Source organism: Muscardinus avellanarius, assembly GCF_963383645.1.
Source record: "Muscardinus avellanarius genome assembly, chromosome: 19".
Classification (NCBI taxonomy): domain Eukaryota; kingdom Metazoa; phylum Chordata; class Mammalia; order Rodentia; family Gliridae; genus Muscardinus; species Muscardinus avellanarius.
Window position 1 is genome coordinate 46,384,671 of NC_137805.1, and position 8,422 is coordinate 46,393,092.

Genomic DNA, 8,422 nt, shown 5'->3' on the forward strand with positions numbered 1-8,422 from the left:
GGAGTCGGCGGCCATCTTTCCGGCCCGAGCCAGGCAGCTTGGCACTTGCTCTGCCTGCCAACCGCCTGCGCGGGCCAGGACCTCTGCCTGCCGCTTGTACCTCCTAAAGCACCGTTCCAGCTTGGTTCTCCGGTCACCGCCGGGACCTCTGGCCGGTTTGCCCCACCCGCCCCGAGCCAGGCTCACTGGCGGTGCTCCTCGGGGCCCAGCCTCAGCGTCTGGCGCGTGCCTGGAAGCCATTTTGTCTCCATGCCGCGGACCCGGCAAGCCATGCCGCCTGCGCACCCCCACTGATCCCACCTGCGCCAGCCGCCAGTGCCGTCCACACCAGCCACCGGCATCCGCGCGCCCTGGCTCCACCACGCCCCCAGCAGCTTCTCAGCGCTTCTGTCACAGCCAGCGCTGGCCGACATCACTATACTCCGGTAAACTGCCTCCTTCCCTTGGTTAGCGGGTTCTGGACTTGGGTCTTCCGGTCCACTGGGACCTTAAAATCCAAGCGCTTGGTGACCCATTGTCCCCCGGTCCACTGGGACCACCCTGCGGATGACCAGGTCATCCTCCGGTTTTGAGAAGGAATGAAGACGTTCTTCCCTATCTCTTAACCTCTGTTTCCGAACAATTGAGCAGGGAAATCGGGGACGCCCATTTCCTGTTCTTCGTTTCCGCCCGCGAACCAATTATGGGGAGTCGAACCTTTATACTAGCAGATGCCCTGAGAGCCTGTCTGCCTTGATACGAGTTGGGAAATGGGTTGTGGTGGCCCAGGAATAGTTAGGAACTTTTATAAGCGGTCTGGTATCCCTCCAAATGCTCTCCCCCATCAGCTTCCATTTATTTTCCCACCAGCTGCCATTTTGTGATGGCGCGTAGTCGCTGCCTGGTGATGTCACAGTCACCATCTTGGCCTGCGCCAGACTGCAATTTTGCTGGGTGGCCCGCTCGGGCGCGCCCTAGGTGCTGCGGGAAACGACAGGCCGGGGCTGGGGCGACACTCTGTCTGCCCGTGCGGAGTCCGCGTTGCCATTCTTGCTGGACACCCGTCTCGGGACGTGCTCTTTGTGAGTATAGGTCCGTCGCAGCTGACAGAACCTTAACATGGCATCTAAGTTTTAATTCCAGAGAGAAACAGGCGGAGATGGAGCGTACACTCTTGACTTTGCCAAAAAGCAGATCCCTGGTAGCTGCCCTTTGGCTGGCGGTGGCGGCTCAGCCCCCTGGAGCGCCACCTAGGTGTGGAGGACTGCAACAACAACTACCTCCAGGAGCCTGCCTCAAGTGGGGCAAAGCCACGCCTACCAATCAGACTGCTCGGCGTGTGGCCAGGAGGGCCACTGGAACAATGCCCTTGGAAAAGGGTGAGCCCCAGGTGCCTCAACACAGGGGGAGCACCTTTCCAGACCAGGCCCCGCCGCTGGCCCTACTCAGCCTGGCTGAAGACTGATGGCTCCTGGATCCCTCAACCTCCATCCTCTTTGCCAGCTCAGGGTAGCTCTCCAGGTACTGAGTAAACCAGTCTCCTTTTTGGTCGCCTGCTCAATCTCATGATTTGTTTTTTTCTTTAATAGCCCTTGCCTGTTCAAGCCTCCTCAAGCGCACATCACTAAGCTGTCCAGGGTAACCTCCAATTCGCACTGCAGCTATGCACCCACCTGCACCCCCTTCTGGGGGACTGGACTCCCAACTCCTCCCGGCCTGGGGCCCCTGACGACGCCCCTTGACAGCAGGAAGAAGCTAGAGGGTCCAACGTCATCCATTATCCCTACCATCAAAAGGCCGGAATGTTAAGTTGGGTCCTGCACTCATGTGACTTTGTGTCACATGACCTCTGCAGGGCAAGGGAGGGGCTGAAACCCCCGCGAGAATTGGGCGTTCCCGCGAGTAAACCCTCCTCTCGCGAGATGCATACCTTAAAAAGGAGAGCCCGCGTCCTCAAGCTTCGGACAGGCGCGCGGGCCCCACGGTGCCTCGCCCTGATCCCCGGGAGAGCCGTGCCATTAAAACTTTACATGCCATGTGTACCGGACCTCTCGTGTTTTTCACACTCCGCCGTATGCACATTATTTTTATTTTACTCGCATTTAATTTTTTATTTTACTTATCATCGACTTCTGAGCTACACCCCTACCCTATTTTTCTGTATTTTGAAACCAGGTCTCACTGAGTTGCTCAGGGCCTCACTAAGTAGCTGAGGCTGTCCGCGAACCACGATCCTCTGGTCTCAGCCTCCCAAATGCTGGAATTACAAGCGTGCACCACCATGCCCGGTTTAGAAGTGAAATTTAGATAACCAGAGAAAACAGAGACAGTAGGAAACACAGGAAATTATCTTAATAGAACCTCACTGTAAACCTTTTGAATAATTTTTAAATATAACCATCTTTATCACATGCATTTTGTGTGTGTGTGTGTGTGTGTGTGTGTGTGTGTGTGGCACCAGGGATGGAACCCAGGGGCATTCTACCTCCAAGCTACACCCCCAGCTCTATTTTTTAGTTTGTTTGTTTATTTATTTATTTATTTATTTATTTATTTATTTATTTATTGTGGTACTGGGAGTGGAACCTGTACCAGTATTGGGAATGGCCTAGGAAGATTTGGGAAAGCTCTGATTATTAATATATTTCAAAAGAAAATAATTGGTATATTTCAAAATAGTTGTGTCAAAATGGCGGCAGACATGGGTAAAGAAAGGACTTGATTTCTGCCTAAAACAGGCAGCTATTCCAATGTAAATTAACCCAGCTCAAAGTAATTAACCAGTCAAGAGGAGAGGAGAACTAGGCCTTTATCTAAAGACAGATCTTAAGAGAGGAGAACTAGGCTTTTATCTAAAGACAGATCTACATGATGATCTAGAGGGATGGAGCAGGGTTTGACCTTGCCCTTCATGAAAGGAGACACCTCGCCACACCTTGCTGGGGGAGGTACCTTACAGGGACGTTCACTACATCAGAGTCACGCAAACAAGATGGAGGTCATGGGTATAAAAGGCTGAGTCCACGTGTAAGCACTTTGGTGTATTCATTTCAAGTCACCCCCTCATGCCATTTTGGCATGGGGATGTATTTCTATTTTCTGTATTTCTATCTTTTAATAAACTTCCTTAAATCTTCAGCAACTGTCCAGCTATGCATATTTATTCTTAGCTTAGGACAAGAACCCATGGTAATTTTCTGGCTTTGGTCGTTTTTGGCTTTTGTTATGGGTTGGGGGAAAGTGTGTCCGGGACCCTCGCAGGGGTGCCCGGGGAACAGTTTCTCAAACCATCTTCTTCCCACAATCTGTAACAGAACCCAGGGGCATTCTTCCTCCGAGCTACACCACCAGCCCTATTTTATTTTTATTCTTTATTTTTAAACAAGGGCCTCACTATGTAGCTGAGGCTGTCCACAAACCACGATCCTCCTGTCTCACTCTCCCAAGCACTGGGATTACAAGTATGTGCCACCACCCATGGCTCTTTTTATTTTTTGAAGCAGGCTCTCACTGAGTTGCAAAGGGCCTAAGTAGCTGAGGCTGTTCTCAAACTGCAATCCTCTGGTCTCAGCTTCCTGAATGCTGGGATTACACATATATGCCACCATGCCCCACTTGCAATATATCTTGGTGGAACTGGGGTTCCTGGAAACCCTTCTGCCTCTGGGATACACTCCCAGAAACCTATTTTTTAGATTTGTATTTGGAAACAGGGTCTCTTAAGCCAGCAAGGCTGGCTTCGAACCTGTGCAATCCTCCTGTCTCTGCCTCCCAAGTGCGGAAATTACAAGCGTGCGCCACCACGCCCGGCACAATATTTAATTTAATTTAATTTAATCGTGGTTCTGGGGATGAAGCCCAGAGGCATCTGACCTCCGAGCTACACCCCTGCCCTATTTTTTATTCTTTATTTTGAAACAGGGTCTCACTAAGTTGCGGAGGGCCTCACTAAGTAGCTGAGGCTGTTTGCAAACTCTGATCCTCAGGTCTCAGCCTCTCAAATGCTGGGATTACAGGCGTGTGCCACCATGACCGGCTAAAATTATTTTTAATAGACCTTTTTTTTTTTTTTTTGGTGGTACTGGGTGTGGAGATTCCTCTCCGGGACTTGTGAGCAAGAGACCTGAAAGGGGAAACACTGAGCAGCTGCCTGATGAGCAGCTGCCCTGAAATGAGAGCATGGACAACTGCCTGATGAGCAACTGACAAAGTTTATTCTCTAAAACCAAGATTTTTATATCCTTCTTCAGTTAGGTTAATCATCAGATCCTAGTAGAAAAGAGTAAACACCCAAGTACAATAGTGGGGTATTAAGTGAAGGACATGTAAATCACTAATCATAAGTGAAAGATATTTGGCGCGTCCCCCTGGTGCACAGAGACACGCGAAGATCCATTATATGATATGGATGCCTTTATTCGTGGGAAGTCGGCCGCCAGCCCCTGCGTGCCTGCGGGGGCTGGTGGGGGAGAGTGCGTCTCCCTGTCTCCCTGTCGGGCTCCCCTCTGAACTCTGAACTCGCTTCTTCCTGACCGGGAGGTGTGGTCCCCTCTTGGAATCACCGGGCTCTGCCTCCTAGCTTCTGGCCCTACCCCCTGTGGGGCAGGGGCAGCTCAAACCTTTCACTCCGACCTTTTTGACTAAGGGGGGAGGAGGGGAAATGACTGGCTCTTCTAGCGACTTCCAGTTGTGAAGGGGCGCTGTCAGTCAGTCAAGGGCCCCAGGTCAGGAGAAATCGGAATCTGAGCCGCTGGAAAGGAGCAGGTGGGTGTGGTAGCAGTGAGAGTTGGAGGTTACCCTGGAGAGCTCGGTGACGTGGTTTGCTTTGAGGAGACTAACAGGCAAGGTGCTATTAAAGAAAAAGAAAATTGTGAGAGTGGAACCCAGGCTGGGCAGGAGCCCCTTTTGATACAAGGCAGATTGTCACTAGATCTATTAATACAAATAGCACTTCCTGAGGGAGATGTGTGTCGCCCCTTTAGCAGTTTTTCATTAGACCAGAGTTATTAATAGCAGCAACTCCCGAAGAAGACCCCACACCACTCTGAAAAGTGAGTATGGATTTGTCTGGTCAAACAAACACCTGTTACTGCGTTAGGAGCATCAGTATCAGTTACCCATTTTAGAAGTTTAATACTTAGGCAATTTGGCATCCGAGGAGGGAGAGCACCATAGTATGTAAACAAGTAGACCTGCTAAAATATAAACATCAAAGAGAGTTATGTCGAGAGAAACAAAGTTTAGTGGATCCCAACACTGTGCAAGAGAATTTGTCCTGGAGCTGTTGTAACGGAGCCCTTTTGGATATGGCCTAAGCCGTGGGCAGAGGCAGGAGAGCTTGCCGTCATCACCCTGGACCGAGATTTGGGAAGGAAACTAAGGCCTAAAAGATTGAGCAGGCCACCAAGGAGGAAACTGGCTTACCCTGTACCTGTAGTTACCCTGGGCCAGCAAGGAAGATGGAGGAAGGAGGACGAGGGATTCCAGGAGCTGTCAGTCCTTGGTCAGACCAAATAGGGCCAGCGGCGGGTCCTTGTCCAGAAGGGTAGACCCCCTGTAGTGAGATACCTGAGGTCCACCGCTTTTTAAATGACACTCGCCTTTCCAATGGCCATTTACTCCACACCTGAAACAGGCTCCTGGAGGTGGTTGTCTTTACTGTCGTCCTCTCCTGAAACAGGCTCCTGGAGGTGGTTGTCTTTACTGTCGTCCTCTCCTGGGTGGCACTTGCCACCCAGAGCGCTGCCCTTCCTCCTCCGGCCTCAGGGCTGCTATCAGGGCTTGGGACTGTAAATCCGCCATCTGACGAAGATGGAGGGTAGGCTCCACTTCGGCCTGTTCCTCTCTGGAGTTAAAGACTTTAAATGCCATGTTCATCAAATCTCAAACAGGGGTCTGCGGGCCATCCTCAGCTTTCTTCAGCTTTTGTCGTATGTCAGGAGCCGCTTGCCCAATGAAATGGGTGGCCAATATGATCGAGCCTGCCTCAGAGGATGGATCTAGACAGGTATAGTGCGTAAGAGCCTCTCGCAACCGATTAAGAAAAACTGCTGGGTTTTCGTTTGGACCCTGGGTGATTTCCCTAAGCTTATCATAATTAACCGCCTTATGGGAGGCATCTCGCATACCATCAAGAAGGCATTGTATCATATAATTTCTTATTTCTATTCCCTCCTTTACATTATAATTCCAGTGGGGCTCCTCGGATGGAACTGCAGCTGTGCCAATAGGAAGCCCCGGATCTGTTAAATGAGCTTGATCAGCTCTCTCCCTGGCTGCTTTCAGGATCCGATCACGTTCGTCTGGAGTTAGAGAAGAGGTTAGAATGACATGCAAATCCTGCCAAGTTAAATCATATGCTTGCACAATATGTTGGAATTCCTTGATAAAACCAGAAAGATTGGTAGAAAAGGACCCCAGTCTCTTTTCCAGTTGAGTGAGGTCCGGAAGGGAAAAAGGGACATGGACCCGGACCACCCCTTCTGCCCCAGCCACCTCGCAAAGTGGGGCCAGGAGAGAGGAAGATGGGGCTTGTAACCCAGCTGGGTCAGAACCCGGCCCCCACGTTTCATCACAAGATGGCGGCTGTGGGTCCGCAGAATTATAAGACTGTGACCCAGAAAGGCCATCAGGTGGCGCCTGCGAGTTGCCACGTGGTGTCCAAGATGGTGGCTGTGGCTGGCGGGACTCCCCAGCCAGCATGCCTCGGGCAGCAGTAGAGCCGGTAGAAGGAGAAAACAGAAAATGCAGTTGCCAGAAGGGCTGTACATACTCGAGGTCACACCATTTTGCTGACCACGTGCAAAATTCACTGAGAGCCATCAACATCCTAGGATCTAGCATGCCCATTGCAGGCCATCGAAAATTATTAGTTAAATCATATGTCGGCCAGACAAGAGTGCAGAGAGACACGAGCCTTTCAGGGGACAGTTCCCCGGAGAAACCCAAAGCCTGGAGATTAGCCAACACACGGCCCAGTGGAGACTGAGAGTCAATCTCAATCTTTGATGGCTGACTTCCCCCCATGACTTGTAAGTGAGCAAGAACAAAGGCAGGTATCCCCAGCGTCCCAAGGCCCTGCCCAAGTTCGGAAATACAGATCAGGTATGACAGAGAGCAGACATCTCCTTTCTCTGTACACACCTCAATCGGCCCGGCCGATCAGAGAACTGGAGGATACCGGTACCAGGTTTAACAGCAGTCAGTCAGAATCCCCCGAGTTAGGTGGAACTCACTCACTCCCTTAAGAGGAAGCTTACTGCTGAGAGAGGCTGCTGTGGAGATCTGGCCGGAAGATGGCTGCGAAAAGTTTTTTAAAAATGGCCGCCGACTCCTAGGATTGGATAGGAGTGGAAAGTGGGAGGGATTAAAGATGGCGAGGCCTCCAGTGAGGCCATGAGGTGGGAGGGGCTAAGGATGGTGGAGCCAAGATGGCGGCCCCCCAGTGATTACATTTGGGGCAAAGATGGCGGGCCAAAGCTGGCGGCCCCCTCCCACAGTAATTTCATGTGGCTGCTTACTGGAATGGCTGGGCCCAGGCAGTGGGGGTGGGTGGGCATAGGGTGAAGGGCGCCAGGGCGCGAGTCTGAGTGGAGGAACCAGCTGGAGAGCAGGCTGGACTTGGTGGGCCGGGGGCGTTTAACAGAGTGGTGGCTGCCTAGATGGAGGAGGCAGCCGGCGCAGGGGCCCGGGCCACCTGGTGGGCAGGTCTAAGCAACGCCAGGCGCAGAGAAGGCATAGGCGCGCGGCGCGGCGTGGTCCGCGGGCGCAGCGCAGGTCGGGCGGTGCGGGCCCGTCCTGGCAGTGGGCGGTGCGGGGTGGGCGGCAGGCGGTGCGGGGCCCATCCTGGCGGCGCCACGTTTCTTCTTTCAGCTTTTGCAGAAGATCACCGTGTGCACGCAGAGAGGGGATGGAGCCGGAGTGGCCCGTGCCTTTGTGTAAAGTCCGAGCATGGAGTCCAATAAGCGCAGATCCAAGCCAGGTCCCATAAGTCCGATACGGGTTTCGGTACCAAATATGAAAGATATTTGGCGTGTCCCCCTGCTGCACAGAGACACGCGGAGATCCATGATATGATATGGATGCCTTTATTTGTGGGAAGTCGGCCGCCGGCCCCTGCGTGCCCGCGGGGGCTGGTGGGGGAGAGTGCGTCTCCCTGTCTCCCTGTCGGGCTCCCCTCTGAACTCTGAACTCGCTTCTTCCTGACCGGGAGGTGTGGTCCCCTCTCGGAATCACCGGGCTCCGCCTCCTAGCTTCCGGCCCTACCCCCTGTGGGGCAGGGGCAGCTCAAACCTTTCAATAAGCAGGACAAAAGGAAGACCTGTGACATCATAGGTCTTGTGATTAAGATCAGCCCCATGATTACAGGTGGGCCTTAGAGGGCAAATTCCGGAAAGGACAGGAGTCACACCCAGAGTTTCTTTCATAGAATCTCCTTTAACTC